Raw genomic sequence first — 15,609 nt, 5'->3', positions numbered from 1 at the left:
CAATGCTGCTGCAGAGCCACAGTGCTTACTTCTGGGCAGACTGCATAGGATGTTTAATGCAGCCCTGGTCAGGGCAGAGGGGCATTCGCTCACGGTTCCTCCCTGTGTGCTGGAGCTAGATAATCAGGCCCAGGGACACTCAGGGCCAGGCAGGGTGCAGTGTGAAGCACACTTCTCCGGGTTCTCTATGTCCCGGCAGCAGGGGTTCCCCAGCCGCGGTGCCCTCTTATGTGCACTCCAGAACTCCACAGGGTAGGAGCAGCAGAGGGAGGGCCCTGGACGGGTGGCTCTGCAAACCAGCATGGTCCATGGCCAAGGCCTGCTTCACGTGCATGTGACCTGGTGGTCACTCAGCTGCCCGTGCTTGCAAAGGCCCCGCGCTTAGTTTCATGCTCAGTTAATGTCAGTGTTGTGAAATGCTCAGTGTTTTTTTGTTTTGATTTGTTTTTCACATTTTCCCTTGGTAGAGGGCCCTGTAAATGGTGTAGCCAGTCTTGTCTTGAGGGCCTGGGACTGGTTAGGATTCAGTCTTGGAGGGGCCAGCAGGGCCACTGCTGGTGGACAGGTAGAGTTGAAAATGACCTGGTTTCTCGCAGGCTTTACAGCTCCTGGTGTCCACACTTGTGAGCTTCCAGGGATGTGGCCGGAAGTGGAGACAAAGGAGACCCTTCCTCCATGGCAGCTGAGGGGCGGGAACAAGACAGCCACAGTGGTGTCACTGAGTGCCAAATGCTTCACACCATGCCAACCCTGTACACTGGCACCCTGGAGGACCTATCTGTAGGTGCCGGATGGAGGGTAAAGAATCTGCCAGCGGTCCCTGAGCCAGCAGACCTGGGCCCTGGGGATACTGCTGGTTGGGCTTAGACCTGCAGTGAAAAGTTATCTCACCTCTTAGGTTTTAGCTTTCTGGTCTGGAAAATGCAGCAATGAAAGCCCCCTTGTCCTGCCATCAGGAGGATTGCAGAAGAGACCCACAGCGTGCGTCTGAATGACACCCGTGAGGACGCTGGTGATAGCGATGCTGGTGAGAGCCATGGAGCTGGTGACAGTGGCAGCGGTGACCATGGTGACCAGACTGTTCCCACTCCAGGTTTGCTGCCCTCCCCTCCATTCATAGTAGGGCGTTGGCCCCACAGGAGAGCGCGGAGTGCCCTCCTCTTGCTCCCTGATATTAGCTTCTGAGGCTGCCATGGTGATTTATCAGGAACCGGGTGGCTTACAACAAAACAAAAATTTATTCTCTCAAACATCTGGGGGCCATCAGTGCCAAATCACAGGCATGGCAGCCTTGGTTCCCCTGGGGGCTCTGAGAGAGGAACGGTCCCCTTCATGTCCCCTGGCTGCTGTGGACACCAGTGAGGCCTCGGGCTCCAACCGCAGGTGGCCTCTCCGTGTCTGCGTGTTCTTTCCTGTCTCTCATGGAGGCACTGGTGTTGGACTTAGGCCCCACCCTAACCCAGAATGACCTTGTTTGTATCTTAGGAGCTCATCTCCCCCTAAGGCCACATTCTGAGGCCCCAGGGGGACCTGAGAGGGGGCTGAGTGACCGGCCACTTCCACGCAGGTCTGGAGTCCAGGAAGGTCTGTCCTAGCACCACCTCCTGCCAGCCCTGCTCTGCTCATGTGCTCACCTCTGGCGGCGACAGCAGCTCCGGTTCAGTGTGCAGCACTGCTGGGCACCCCGAGGGCAGTGACTCATGCCGTGTGCCGGGCCTGGGTGCAGGTGGGTGAGCCCAGGGCCCAGCCCCCTTCAGCAGCGGGTGACCACAGTGGCAGCCCAAGGCCCGGTGTCCACATCTGGGGTCCACATACGGTGTCGGGGCGGGGGGGAGCTGGCAGCGTGGGGCTGGTGGGCTGGGCGTGCTGAGTCCAGGTGGGGCCTGCTTCTCCCTTTTCCTTTCCCTCCTTTAATTTGGAGAGGAGAATTGGAGTTTGATCACCGCAGGCAAGCAGAGACCTGCCCACAGCTCGGAGAATGCCGTGTTGGCTACCCAGAGGCATTTGGAGCCGGATGGGTGATGGGCCGCCAGGAGGTTCAGAATGGGCTGGGCCTGGGACCACGGGTCCACACCCTGATGGGCCAGGCAGGAAAAAGAGGTAGCCAAGGGGGTGACACCATGGGTCCTCCCCATCCCGGGCGGGCAGCTGTCCCGGCAGGTCTGCGCTGCTCCATGTGTGAGCCTGGGGCTGGCTCTTGGGACTGTCCCCATGCTGCCTATGTCCCTGGGCTCTCCTGGGTGCAGCTGCCCACCTTGGCCCCTCCAGGATGCACAGCCAGGCCTCAGCCTGGAAAGAGAGGTTGGACCTACAGTATGGACCAGCATGTTCCTTCTCTTTTGTCCCAAGAAGTGTGAGGATCTGGCTGAGCCGAAAGAAGCACGGGAGTGTGAGCCACCAGTTGTAAGTGACAGAAAATCAACTCTGTGTCAGCCAAACAAACCAAAGGTCAGACAGGCTTCCGACGCAGAGAAGGCAGACTGTGGACACTCTGTCCCTGGCCTCTGATTTTCACAGCTGTGGCTTTCTGCTCAGCACGTAAAGCTCCAGTCTGTGGCTGAGCAACTCAGCAGCCAGCACCTGGCCAAGTCCCGAGGGCTAGTTCCTATTGCTGCAGCTTGGTCATGGGCCCTTTGGGAGCCAATCACCATGACTCTGACTTCTGGCCCTGGTTCAAGAGTCTGCCCGGAACCTGGGGCCAAACCCTGTAGGAGTGCATGGATCACGGTGAGGGAGGAGAGATTTGGTGGGAGTGAATTAGACACTGTTATCAGAAGGGGCAGTGCTGTATGGCCATGGCAGCAAGGCCAGGCAGCTGGTACACAGCAGGTCCTGGCTTTAAGCCTTGGTTTGGATAATTCTGGTCTCGTGCTTTTCATCTGGGAGTTCAGGAATGGCTGGATCCAGGGGTTTAAATAACGTCTGCAGGGCTTGCTAGCTCATTTTCCGTCTCCCATTTCTCCCCTCTGCTTTCCACTGGTGCCTTCCATCCTGAGGCAGGCCTTTCCTGATACTTTGGGTGCACTGGCGGCTGAGCAGCTCTGGGTTTATGACCCCAGTTTAGCAAGCTCAGTGGAAAAACTTGTCTTTTCCAAGATAACAAACAGACCCAGAGGCCAATTCGATTCAGGCCGATTCGATTCATACTGTGCTGACTGGGGCCTCAGGTCCATCAAGGTTGGCTCAGCCTGTGCATCGGCCTGGAGGGGGCTCAGGTCCCTGCTAAGGAGGTGTGTACTGGATGGCAGGGGTGGGGTGGGGGTGTGGGGGGGTGGGCTCCACTACTGCAGCGAAGGGTGGGGGCGGGCTCTGGCCTCAGAGCGGAAGTGCCTCGGGTCACACATCCTCTAGGGGAGCCCAGGCCTGGGGAGACTGGGCGAGACAGGACTCAGAACTCTCGCTCAGTGATCTCGCAGGTGCGCTGTGAGGGAGAGGGAGCGGCCAGTGTCCCACCTTCAGGGTCGCTAGGAGCAGATGCATTGGGACAGACTGGAGGGCTCTGGCAGGGGCGCAGTGGCAGAGCTTTCACCTCTGCTGTGACCAGCAGGGTTGCTGATGGCAGCTGCTTCTTGTTAGCACCGCTCATGAGGTCTCTAAAATGTTCCTTTGTTGGGACAGCACCCGGAGAGGGTATGTGACCCGGTGACACTGCAGGTCTGGGACCGGAACCTGCTTTTCGCAGCCCTGGACCCAGAGTTAAACTGCTGGCATAAGCCCTGTGGAGTTGAAACAGGTGATCTTGGGCTTTAGTTTGCCTTGGCCTCTTCTGTGAAATGGGCCATCAAAGCACCTACCTAATGGGATCATGCTAGTGATTGAATAACCTGTTGTGTAGAAAGCCTTACTGTCCTGCTCGGGACACAACAAACATCATCAGTCTATTGTGTCAGGTAACAATTAGAGGTCAATATATCGAGGGGTTTTTTTTCTTAAAAAAAAATAATCCTGGGCATGGAATAATAATAATAATAATAATCCTGGGCATGGAATTCATGTTAGGTTCGGTGGAGCTCGGTGGTTAGTTTCCTTTGGCCTTTTCTTTCAGTCCCAAGATGGCTGTTGGTGCTCCAGCCATCGTACCCATATTCCAACCCAGGAAGAATGAGGACTAGGAGTGGCAAAAGGGCCTGCCTCCTAACTGAGGCGCCTCTTGAGAAACTCTCGTGGGATACCCTGGCTACCGACTTCTGCTTACACCTCAGTGGCCACACACGTTGCAGAGGAGACATAGAAATGTGGCCTCTTGGCTGCACTCATTTCAGGGTTCCGTGATTTGGGATTTGTCTTTGGGAAGAGGAAGGAGACTGGATAATGGGAGGGGGTCCAGCAGTCCCTGCCGCAAGGCATTGTGTGTGTGATTTCTTTTTCTGAACCTCCTTCCACAGCTGCTGGAGCTCATCGTGGGGACCCAGATGAGACCAGGAGTCTCCAGCTCTCCCACAGGCAGACGTCCTCCCTCACACACACGGGGCGGGACGCGGTCCTCAGCCCAGCACTGGCAGCCAGGCTGTCACTCAGCTCAGTGCCTCCAAGGCCCTGCCCGTGGCTCTGCGTGTCCAGAGCCGGTCCTTCTCACGGGCAGGATCTTCCACCGTGCCAGACACTGTGGTTTAACCGGTCACTGTGGTGGGCATGTCATTTGCTTCCCGTTTGGGACAATTATGAATTAAGCTTTTCTGAACATCCACAGGCAGCTCTTTGGGTGGACAGGGTTTCATCACTCTCAGGGATGCATCTAGGAAGCACCTGAAGTGTTTTCCAGCATTGCTGTTCAATTGTGTGCTCACACCCGCCATGCTCATCAATACCAGATAGCGTGGCACTGTCTGCTGTCTGCTGTCTTTCTATTTTTTAAAAATTTTATTTATTTATTTATTCATTCATTCATTCATTCATTTATTTTTTGTCTGCTGTCTTTTTAGGAGGTGGAGCAGGAAGGGTTTTTTTTCCTTTCTGAGATGGAGTCTTACCATGTAGCCCAGGCTGGCCTTGAACTTGAGGTCCTCCTGCCTCAGCCTGGTGGAAGGGTGCACCCTTATGGGGGTCTGGGGACCCTAGTCCCTGCCACTTGCCCTGCTTGCTGTCTGCCCCAGGTCGGCAGCTCTGTGGGGTCCGATTTCCCGGCTACAGGTCCGGACAGAACATCTGAAACTGTGAGCAACATCAACTCTTCCCCCTCACACCCCGACTTTGTCACAGGGACAGAGAGTTGATGAACATGAGCTCACGGCCAGTGGAGTTTCACATGGACAGCTGGGTCCATTTTTCCTAGCAGCACATGCAATGAGAGTGAAGAGTGGTATGAAGACACTGGTAGTCTTGATGCCCATTAAGCATCAGCTTCCTCCTCTGTGGTGGCCTTGGAGGGATGTGGGGGACCAGAGCCAGAGGGCGGTGCCAGGCACAGAGCTGGGTGCTGCCCCAACCTCACTCTTTAGCAGCTACTTCTCCGGTTGGAGCCCAGGCTCCTGCATGTGCCTAGGGGGTGGTAAACACACATTTGCTTGGCCTTCCCTCTGTCTAAGAAAACTTGCCCGGAGCCCTGATTTCTTAGCGGCTTTTGTTCAGGCAAGAGCCCACAGGAATAGCTACCAATGAAAACAAGCACGGTTCAGGTGACATGTTTGCAGAGGAAGCTGCAAGTGTTTAATAAAAGCCTAGTTGCTGGGAGGCCGAGACAGTTACCTCTTCCCAGTTCCCAAGCCGCATTTTTACTCTGCCTGAAATTTGCTTTCATTGTAAGATCCTGACCTGTCTCCTGGGAGAGTCTGGAACTGGACCTCAGCCTGCCTCACCTTTTCTTTCTCCGCCTTTTTTCTTTTTGCTTAAAGATTCTGAAACATATTCCTGTGTGTGTGTGTGTGTGTGTGTGTTTGATTTTTTGGCTTCAGATTTTTTCAAAATTACTCAACAAACATATTTGTCATAGACAGTAGAAATCTGAGATGATTTGAAAAAATTAAAAGGTATGAAACTACTTAGAATTGTCACTGTGGATGCAAGTATTTGTATCTGTTTTTCTGACCATTAAAAAATAATATTCATTATAAGAGACATTAAGAAGTACAGAAAAAGCACAAAGGCAAAACATTCCCTTCGCTTCTTACCATCAGTGTAACCTGGGCCTTTCAGTACCTCTTATGTGTGTTTTCATATATAAAGTATTTAAAAATATTGGCTGGATGTGGTAGTGCACATCTATAATTCCAGTACTCGGGAGGCTGAGGCTGGAGGATTGCTGAGAGTTTGAGGCCAGCCCGGCTTATGCAGTGACTTCAAGATCACCCTGGCCTATACAGCAAGACTCTTATCTCAAAAAGCAAAAATAAAAAATTAGATAAATAAATAAAGGGCAAAGTTTAGTGAGCGGGTACTTCGGGAGGTTTCGATTTTACCTCTACCACCAAGTAGCTGTGGTTGCTTTTGTGGCTCCTCTGGGTCTGGTTCCCTGTCTGTCCCATGGGGACACTAGGCTCCTCCAGTTGTTGGGAACAAGAGATGAAGCACACGAAGCCTGGCACAGATGCGGAAAGGCAGTCGTGGTGATGAAAGTGCTCATTTCCACCTGTTGCCCGATGTTACCAGGCCAATGTAGTGGCTTAAAACAGTGCTGTCACGTCTACTGGCCCTGTGCTCTTTCAGCCCAGTGTGCCAGCACAGCCTCACTGGCCGCACTAGGGGCTCACAAGGACTGGGCAGGGCTGGGGTCTCGTCTGGAGGCGCCAGGTCCTCTCGGAGCTCACGAGGTTCTGGGCAAAGTTCCTTTCCCTGCAGCTGCACAGCTCATGATGGCTCGCGTATTTCAGGGTAGAAAGAGTGTGGCAGCTGCTGCTGCTGTCGGTTTCCACTTCTTTCCTTCTGTCCGTGATCTTCGGGCCAGTTAAGGGCTCACCTGATTAGGCTGTGCCCACTCAAGATGTTCCCACGAGACCCTGATGCAATCCCTGAGATCCCTTCTCCGTTGCCCTGGAGCATGCCACCCTAGCCCGGGAGTGGTCCCACCCTCGGCCCTGGTCCCGCCCACACTGGGACTAACTGCTGCCCAGGATGCACCACAGGGGAGCGAATCTGGGGCTGATCTTAGAATCCTGCTTACTGTAAGCCACCCCAAAAGGGCCTTACTGTCGCGTTTCAGTTTGGGGACAAACTGGAGAGAGAGTGACTCATTTCTGAGGATTTCACACCTGTAGCGATGACCCCCGTCCAACTGCACAGCCGCTGGGCCTGAGCCTGTGTGAATAAGCGGTTGAATCCGGATAGCGCTGGTCCATCCATCCATTCTACAGGAGGAGCGCGTGTTCCTAGGGGCCCTGGACTTAGTGCCGAAACCCTTGGCTCCAGTGGGTGCCGAAGACCGCAGGGTCTTTCGCCTGCTGAGCGCTTGCTCAGCTCAAGTGTCAGGGCCGGTGCTCCAGGTCGCCGCTTACAGGCCTGATGAGGCTGGCTGCCAGTTGGGCCGTGCCTCTCTGGACCCTGGGCCAGCCTGCTGGTGAGGTGGAGTCCCCGCCTGGTACCCTGAGCCGAGGCACCAGGGCATTTGCCCCTGGCCCTACCCCAGAGGGCTGAAGAGGCTGGAGTCTTTCCACCCGTACCTGGGCACTGCATGCCACACTGTGGCCCCTTCCCCCGAATGTCAGCCTAGGTCTTACAGGGGGCATCACGAGACAGTACAAAAGCTCTTAATGCCACGCCTAGCAGATGAAATTGAGCAACACAACTTTCTTCCTCTTGCAGAGGTGGGTCCCGGCAGAGGCTGGGCGCTTTCATCTTTAGCTCGCACATGCGCATGAGCGGCTCACTGCGGAGAGCCACGAGCCGCTCACCCCAGTTCATCCAGGTCTGCGCTAGCTCCCCGCCATGCGGTCTTCCTGGCTCCAGGCCACGTCCTCTGGCCACAGTAATTGGTGATGGCGTGGGCCTGGACAGACGCTAAGCCAATCAAAGCCCTTCCCTGGCAGCCCACCCGCAGCCCTATCCCCACTGTAAGCTACAGGGCTCGAGGGATTTACTCCTGGTCGTCTGGCCCGGGCTAGGCTAGGAGTCCCTGATAGGAGTCCCTAGGGCAGAAAGACAAAAATCGTGCTGCACCGAGCACGCGGCAAGGGGGTCCGTGTGACACATGGAGTGCTTTTAATCCACATCTGATGGATGAATGAAGGAATGAATGAATATCCACACTAAATACTGAAACATCAGCTTCTCAGAAGACCGCCGCTTTTCTTGTTCCTTCATCATTTATTTTTAGTTTTCCATTGAGGTGATATCTCGAACTTGAGTATAGGGTAAAAATCCCTAAATGCCTTCTCCTGGCTTCCACAATGACCTCTACAATGCCCATTCCATATTTCCTCCCCTCCTATTTTAAACCAAATCCTAGGCCTTCGATCATTTCCCTCCAAAACACTTCAAGAGGTGTCATGAACCGCTTTGCGGTTTTATTTTCAAAATAACCATCATCGCACTATCACACCTGGCAGAACAGTAATTCCTTAACATCCCTTACCCATCACTAAGTTTAGATCGCCCCGGTATCGTAAAGCCTGTCTTTTTGCAGCAGGTTTGCCGGCTCCCACGCTGAGGTGTGTCGCTGGGATTTGGGAGGTTTCTGCTGATGTAAAGCCCCCCCCCCCCCCAATCCAGGACTCAATCCTGTCAGGGGTGTGCCGCTTCTCTTGGTCTGTGTTCAACTCTTGAGACTGCTCCAGAGGAGATCACAGAAGTCGGAGATGGAGGGTGGAAAGGACTTCTCTACCCACCTATCTGTAAGGGAAGGACTTTGATTGGCTCAGCTTCTAGCCAATCGTGGTGGCTAGGAGGCGGGACATGGTAATTGACATCCCACACCACCACTTGAGGTCCGTGCGAGGGGAGGAGCCGTTTCCTTGTTGGGGGAGCGTTTTGTTACAGCGACCGTGGGCCGGCAGAAACCTCCTTAGGGCTGCGGCTGGGGAGAGTCCGGACCCCCTTGGAAGGAGACTTCCCCTGTCTGTAGACCTGGAAAACCCTGAGTTGAAGGTTAGGCTGCCCCAGACCTGTCCCTTATTCAGAAGGCTAAAATGTATGGTGTATCTTTAAGAGCCTAAGGAACAATTTTGGTTGATCTTGGAAATCTTTATTTTCATGAATTCTATAATAAAGACCGTATCTTCTCCAAAGGGCCAAAGATTGTTTCTTGGGGGAGGAGGTTATCCTACTTTTTTTTTTTTTTTCCGGTACCGGGGATCGAACTCAGGTCCTTGCGCTTGCGCAGCAGGCAGCAAAACCACCAAGCTAAATCTCCGGTCCTACTTTTTTTTTAGGCAGGGTCTCCTTTTGTAGTTCAAGCTGGCCGGAACTCACTATGTAACCCATGCTGGCCTCGAACTCGCAGCAATCCTCCTGCCTCAGACTCCCAAGTGCTGGGATTACAGGCGTGAGCCATCATGCCCGGCTATCCTACTTTTTATATAAAAATCACAGAGGTACATACACTCCATAAACTGGAATACAAAATAATTCATGGGAGGATGGGTGAAAACAAACAGTGGAGGAATGTTGTTTTATTTTCTTCTGGGCCTTAGTTTTCTCACCTGTCAAATTGGGATAAGAATAGAGCCCAGTTCAGAGTTGCTGCAAGGTTTAAAGCATTTAGGAGGGGAAGTGCTATGGCTGTATTGTTTATTATCAAGGTTGCTGCTGTTAATGGTTTGGAGCATTTTTCCGTGTTGGGAAATTAAAGGGCCCAGTACTGCAGAGTTGATTTTCCTTATATTTTTAAATATCCCCGTTGGCCATTTGTAAGTGGAGGCTGAAACACGTGCCTGGCACAGTTGCTGCCGAGGGTAAAGGGAACGGCATACCAAGGTCCTAGGGTTGGTCTGGGGAAGTGTGTGCAGGGAGGGGGCTGTCAGGGTTTCCCAGCTGCAGGCTTCAGACTCCCCTGGCTCTCACTGCCTGGGGAAATCACGCCTCTTCTCCTTGTCCACATCCCAGGAGCCTCCAGCCAGCCAGCCCAACTCCAGGGCTCTGACAGGTGTGAGTTCTTTGTTTTTTGTTTTAAAACAGCTTTCACCTTTGCTTGTGTTTGAAAGGAGCAGCTAAGAGGGCTTCTCCCTCCCTTGTCCCTCTGCCAAGAGCGGGCTGTGGTCAACCCCGGCCGCCAACTCTGCCTTCTTTTCTGTTGGAGGTGGCCTGGCTCTGGGCCTGAGCCTCGGGCTTCCCAACTCTAACCTGGGCCTCTAGCGGTTTTCCGGGCCTTGCTTTTCGTGCTCTGAGGACAGGAGCCCTCCGGTGTCAGCTCAGCTGGCTGAGCCCAGCTCATTCGCCCTGAGCTGGAGGCGGCGGGGCCTGGGCTCTCTCAAGCTCAAGACAGCAACATAAAATCTTCCTTTTTGTCTCCTTTCTGTCAGCTTCTGAGGGTGCGGCCCTGCGTCAGGCTGTGGCATGCACAAGGGAGGGCCAGGGAGGCCCGGACAGGAAGTCTGGAAAGCAGTGGTTGTGCCTGCTTTGAAGGGCTATGGGGTGGGGGTGCAGGAGGCTTCCCCAGGGCTTCCTGTTGCCCCGTTTATTTTTCACCGGCACAGAGTCCTGCTCCTGCCCCTACAGTCTGGGCTGTGTGAATCCTCCCACCCTTACTGGTTGAGTGAACCCAGCCAGGAACCTTGACCTCTGCAGGCCTCAGTTTCCTTATCTGAGAAGTGGGCGCAATGATAGTCCCTTTCTTGCAGAGTCGTCTTGGGAGAAAATGAGCGGATGCATTTAAACCAGGCACATGGTGTACACTCAAATGTCAGCCGTTGCTCACAGGGCCCTACGTGAGCTGGCCCTGGCCACCTCGCTGATCTCATTTCCTGCCACTCCCCCACCCGGCCACAGCCAGCTCGGCTTCCCTTCCCCCTGACTCAGGCAGGCTCTGCAGCCTCTGGCTCCTGCCTTTCCCACCTCCTCCTGGAAGGGTTAGCACCCCACACCTCAGCGGGGCAAACTGCGGCCCTCAGGCTCTCACCAGGGGCCACTTCTGCCCCAGATACTTTCTCTTCCAACGCTGTTTTATTTGCTTCGTAAGCTTCATCCCTGTTGTATTTACATCTCTGCTTATGTGTTTTCTGATCCACTCCAGCAAAGGCAAGTTTCATTTTTAGGAACCCTGTCTGCACTCCTGCATGCCTAAAGCCGCGGTGACACACAGTGACCACCTGCACGGAATTCCAGTTTAAGAACACAGTAAAGGCCAAGGGTGGCTATGCCTTGTTGTACCATGTGCTCGGCACTCTGAGAAGCCCCTTGGGTGCATGTCACTTTTAAGTCTGCCATGCATCTCTGGAGAAGGTGCCCTCGTTGGCTCTATGTCACTGATGAGGGAACAGCAGAAGGTTAAGAACGTCCCCAACGTCACACGACAGTGAGTAGTGACTCCGAGGGGCTCAAGTCGGGGTCTGTGCCCCAGCACCTCTGGTGCCTCATGAGTGAGGTCGGGTGTCTGCAGCTAACAGGGAGGGGAAATCCCTGGAAGACTCAGGGTGCTCAAATACCTTGCCTCAAGCTCACTTTTATTCTTTATTGAGCATATCACACCTGCAATTGTCTTCGAGCCTCCATGTAGCCCCGGTGTGCCAGGGTGGGCGGGTAGAATGGATGTTGCTGTCCCTATTTTAGATATTTTAGATGCTGTCCCTCAGTAGAGAAACTGAGGCACAGGGCAGGGATAGTCTCTTAAGGCCAGAGCCAGCTTAATGTTCTGTGGGGCTATGATTGTTGGGCTCCAGAAGGGTGTTGGCTTAACCCCGCTTCCCTGGGAAGTCTGGAGAGCCGCCTCTCAAGTCACAGTGCCAGGACTCCCCTCCCCACTGTCCCCAGGGCACCCCAGTTCTCTGCCTCACTAGACTCCTGCCGTCCAATGCGGTGGCCACCAGACCCATGGGGGTGATTTTGTTCCTTACCACCAGGGACATTTGACATTTGGCAATAGGAGTCTTCAGGGGTTGTCCCAGAGCAGGGCTCCTGGATCTAGTGGGTTTGGTCCGGGTCGCTGCTGAAAACTTCACTGTGCCACAGACTGAATGCTGCTCAGCGCTGCAGATGCACTCAGCCAGCAGATTGTTGAGCCAGGGTTGAAAATCTCTGCCCCAGGCACCTGTGATCTCTGAGCACCCGTCATGGGCTGGACCAAGTCAAGAGCCCTGCATATAAAAGGCACACTGGATTTCCAAGAGACTGTAAAATACTGCAGTAAAAATTTTTAACACTGACTACATGTCCAAGTGATGAGTTGGGATATATTGGGCTAAATAAAATTATTTTTTCCAGTTTCTTTTTATGATTTTAATAGTGGCTGCTAGATGATTTACAATCACACAATGACTCATTTTATTTTGATTGGACAGCACTATGCTAGACTCTCCTGGCCATGCAAATAGGGGTCTCTCTGGGTTCCTCATCAAGCCCTTCACAGAGGTCATGTGCTGGGGGCTGTAGACTTGTGGAAGATGGAAGGGAAGAGGAGACAGAAACAAACACTCCTAGGGAGCCCAGAATTCTTCCCCACACCCAGTACTGAAGGCAGCTTCCAGAAGAGCCCCTTCCTTCTGGAAGATGCTCCTGATGTCCTTGTCCCTGGCTCCTGACCAGGCCCTCCTGGTTTTCTTGCCATATCTCTTCTCCTAGTGTGACCTTGGGCCAGTCACTTAATGCCTTGCATTGGCGCTTCCTTCCCCTTGCAGTGTTCACTGCATGCGTCCTCATCGACAGGGAGCTGCAGCTGGAGTTTTAAACAGAGCCATCCTGGCCAGGAACCTTAGGGACAAATCCAGGCAGTGGGGACACAGTTACAGGGTTCCTATGACTTGAGCCATCATTAGCCATGGGTGACTCTTCCTCACAGGACAAGGGAGGAGCCTCAAGTGCATATTTAGAAATGTCTGTCCAGTCCCGACAACAGGCTGTCTGAGAATACAGCAGCTCCTCACCTTGCACAACAGGCAGAGAGCAGATTGAGCAAGGCTGAGCGGCACATGCCACTGAAGTCGACTGGCTTCTGTCCTTGGACATTGCAGGCAGGTCCGTTTTCTTCCCAGCCCTCCAAAGATGTGTGATCTGGCTTGGAATGGCTTGGGGAGAAGGATTCCAGGTGGCCCTGAGAGTAGCTGTCTGGAGCGGAAGTGTTGTAGTCCTGATGCCTTTACCCTTGTGGCTCTCCAGGTAACTCCACTGGCTTCAGCACCAGGCAGCCTGGCTCAGAAGTTGGGACTTACAAAGGTAAAGGACCAGTTTTTTTTTTAGTGTAAATGCTCCTGGGAATTTTTTTTTTCCTCCTTAAAATAAAAAGCTTGATTATAAGAGCGACGTATTTATTGTTCTGAAATTGCAAAATGTTGGAAAGTACAAAGAAAAAACCAAAACAGCCTGGAATCCCATCTCCTTGTGATGATCACCAAAAACATATCTTTCAGTGTCCTGTTGTGCATATTTTACAATACGCCAAATGCCACTTTAAACTTATTTTAGTTTTTGCAGTGCTACAGATCAAACCCAGGGCCTTGTATGTGTTAGGCAAATGATCTACCACTGAACCACACCCCCAGCCTCAAAAATTGTTTTCTTCATGTTGAGAATGTTTTGTCCTCTTATTCAATACTCAGCATCACTTTCTGTGCTTGCATAGCACTTCATTGTAAAAGCAAACCTACAGCTACTTCAACAATGCCCCACTGCTGGTTTTTCAGACTGACTCCAACTTTTTGCTATTGCAAATAGCTTTACAATGGGCACCCTTGTACATAAATCTTTGCCTACCTCTCCAATTATTTCCTTAGGGTAAATTCCTAGAAGTAAAATTACTGGTGGAGTGATTCACACATAGTAAGGCTTTTGATAAGCACTGTCAAAGTCATCTACAAAGTTCATGACAAAAAGGCACAGCGGCTGAGACTCTCCACCTCCCTCAGCTCCTCCCTAGTCTTGCCAGTTCTAGTATTTATCGATGGAAACACAGGTTCGAAACAAAACACAACAAAAAACCAGAACAACAAAAATCCCAACCACATAAATTCTATCTGGAGAAGAAAACCGCTGTTAACAATCTAGTGAATACTTTTTCCAGATTATTTTCTGGATTCATGTAAGTATATGAGTACTTTTCAGTAATTGAATAATGTGTACCTATTGTTATGTAACCTTATTTTAAAATTGTTGTTGCTGTCCCTCATGAAGCATGGTCCTTTTCCAGGGCCTGGTGATATTACATCACAAATGTACACCATAGTACATTTCACCAGTTCCTTAATTCTGAACCTACAGGCAGCTTCTCCCATATAAAAGATGTGGAAATAAATTCCACTCCTTATGCATAGTTTCTAAATAATTCCTTAGGAATAAAAATGCTGAGTGTTATGGCTTGTGTCTAGGTGTTCCCCTAAAGCCTCATGTGGTCATAGGTGGGACTCTTCAGAGGTGACTGCATCTAGAGTGTGTGCTGTTGGGATTAAAGGTGTGTGATTACTAGACCAGTACACTGGTTGGTTTGGCCTAGTTCTGGAAGTGGAATATGGGAAGGCCTACCTTGGGTGTGAGTGCTACCTGCTTTAAGGGTGAGTAGCCTGGAGAGAATATAAGGGACAGAAAGAGGGTTGCTGTTGCTTGCTTGCTGCTTTCTACTTTACTGCTTTTCTGCCTTCTGCCCGCCATAGACTATTTCTCCTCTGCCATGCCACCCTGCCTTGGAGCCAACTGATTATGGACTGAGACCTCTACAAACTGTGAGCTACAATAAACCTTTCCTCCTTTAACTTTGGCAGTTGGGTATTTTGTCTCAGCAACGAGAAAAGTAAGACACTGGGGTAAAACTTGCACATTTTAAAGGATTTTAATGTGTATTACAGAACTCATAATGGCCAAGCCCATCTGCAAGTGTGCTGTTTCGCCCTCTTTGCTGACATAGTGGTTACCATTTTTAAAAATATTGGTACTCTGAAAGGCACAGAAAGAGATGCCATTATAATTTTCACTTCTATTGTTTGATTACTAAAGAATTTACACATTTTGCATGAGAGTATTGCCTATTTGCATTTCAGCTTTTGTGATTTACCTACTATTTTCTTTGGCATTTTAAAAAAAGTGTTGTTGTTTTTTGAAACTGGATCTCACTGTGTTGCCCAGGCTGCCTTTAATCTCATAATCCTCCTGCCTTTACCTCCCGAGTGCTGAGATTACAGCTGTTACCACTATGACCAGCTCTTTGGCCATTTTTATTGACCGGTAAGAGCTCTGTATAATTGAAGAGTCTTGAGACTATATCACATATGTTGGAAATATTTTTCCTAGTTATCTCTTTTTTGTCAACACTAGGGATCAAATCCAGGGGTACTCTACCTTTGAGATGAATCCCCAGCCCTTTTTATTTTGAGACAAGTTCACACTAAGTTACCCAGTCTGGCCTTGAACTTGTGATTGTCCTGCCTCAGTCTCCAGTGTAGGTGGGATTATAGGATGCGTTACCAAGCCCACTTCAGTACTTGTATACTTTCAGTTTTATTAGCAGTGGTTTTTGACATTCAGGATTTTTTCTAATTAATTAATTCAGTCTAGCTGACGTTTATGGAGTGCAAGATAATGTTCTGAGCCGGACATGGTGGT

The sequence above is a fragment of the Heterocephalus glaber genome, unplaced genomic scaffold (assembly GCF_053883595.1).
Source record: "Heterocephalus glaber isolate CG9 unplaced genomic scaffold, H.glaber_assembly_v1.0 deba00001673, whole genome shotgun sequence".
NCBI lineage: Eukaryota > Metazoa > Chordata > Mammalia > Rodentia > Bathyergidae > Heterocephalus > Heterocephalus glaber.
Note: the sequence above shows the minus strand (reverse complement) of the source record.